This window comes from Cupressus sempervirens, chromosome 10 (assembly GCF_028749045.1).
Source record: "Cupressus sempervirens isolate cs-2001-9-10 chromosome 10, ASM2874904v1, whole genome shotgun sequence".
Taxonomy (NCBI): Eukaryota; Viridiplantae; Streptophyta; class Pinopsida; order Cupressales; family Cupressaceae; genus Cupressus; species Cupressus sempervirens.
The window spans coordinates 639,153,532-639,155,488 of NC_143127.1; positions in this window are offsets into that span (position 1 = coordinate 639,153,532).

Consider the following 1,957-nt stretch of genomic DNA (forward strand, 5'->3'; position numbering starts at 1 on the left):
CCTCTACTATTACACAAAGTCTATCCTCCCAGAAAGAAAAGCAGAACCCCCCAAGTTTTCCTTTGCCAGCTTTTTTTATCTCCTTCTCCTTTTGCAATCCTCTTTAATTTAAATAACTAAGTTTTAACTCATTCTTTCAACTACTAGATTCTTTAAAATTCGTGAAACATTCATTAACTTCTAATGTTTTGAAAACATTAGAAATAATAATCTTACTATTTAAGAGCAGAAAGAAATAACCAAAAAATGTCTACATAGAATGATTTGTTGATTATGTGTGTTTAATTTGACACATGGCTAAGGGTCCATCTAAACAACTTATCTATACTTCTCAACATAGTTTGGTGTTCACTTAAGAGAGCACATATCTTCTCGAATGGTGATTACTTCATACTTGAAAATGATCATCCTACTTGTATCGAAGCTAAGATTTTTCCTTGTGTATCCACATCTTTGAGAATGACTTCCCACATTATAGGAACATCTTTCTGTGTTGATTTGGAAATAAAATTGGTCTTAGTAATCATGATAGAAGCCAATGAGTGGATTATGAAAGGTCAGGGAGCAATCTTTCCATTCCATTCTAGACCCAAACTCATTTCAACCAATCCATGGTTATGTCAAATTCTTGTTTGCAAACTTTTTCATATGTCATGGTCCTTCTTTGAATTGCCAAATTCATGATTTGAGTGTCTTTTCTTGCAACAACTATTATTCATAGTTTCCATATAAAAATATGACATCAAACACCTAAGGCCTACCATGTGACACTAAGGCCGTGAGGAACTACAGGTGATGTCCCTATTATTGAGGTTTGTCACCTCTGATAGATATGTCTTGCATACTGTACCTTCCCTTGGTATCTTGTCAGAAGATTGTCTTGTGTTTTCTTTTGTTCTCCAACATATATCTATATTTAGCCTTGGCATCTATTTCCTCAAGCTACAACCATGTTGACATTTAGTCAAATGGTTTGCATGTTTCTTTGGCTCTTCCATAGTGACCATGGTATATCATGCTATGCAAGGATGATTCTTTCAAATTCACCACGGGGAGATCATCAAGTTATCCTTGATATATGACATTGGAGTCGTTACATTGAAATTGCACTATGAGTTATCTCCCTTGATCTTGAGTTCCACTATCGGTGTTTCAAAGATCAAGAAATGAACTCGGATAACCACACATCTAGACTGGTGTAAACCGAGGCTAAATGATTGGCTTCTTCAAATATACTTAGTCTTGATTCAGAAGCACCGACTCTGTCACAACATTTTGTATTAACAAGTACCATTGATTCATTCAAGGAATGATATCAATGAATATTCTAATCTTAAAATTCCAACACAACTTCACTGATTTAGAAGCCACCCTGTCATATATATATATATATATCCCCCTTTTTTAATCAGACCACCATTTTTTTAACATTGGTTCCAAAATCCCTTGAGCCGCCATCTTTCAATGATTCATAGACAATGAGAATAATGAATTCATTTTACCAATTTTGCAAACATCATTTTTGCATTCAGATTGATGTTCTTGGATAATAGTTTGTATTGCAATTTGTAGCCAAATGATGGCTTGAATCATGACCAATGCACTTAGAATAGGAGAGAAATTTATTGGGTTTGCACCAAGATCGGGTCCTTCATATTTTGAACATCCCTTCCACCTTCCTGTGTTTGACATGACCGATGGCCACAAAATAGTGAGCTGTTTTGAAGAAAATCCAATTTTTCTTTTCGCTCACTCCAATGAAACTACTGAGTAGCAACCCAATTTTTAGATTATAGTAGTGCAAGTCCAAAGTTACTAACTATTAGTTTAAAATTTGGTGTCATAAAAATGTCATTAGAATGCAGATCACAATGAACTACTCAATCAATCTGACACCCCCATGCATATTTTAGCCTGTACTAAGCATTCTGGTTTTTCTAATTTTGACTATATAAGA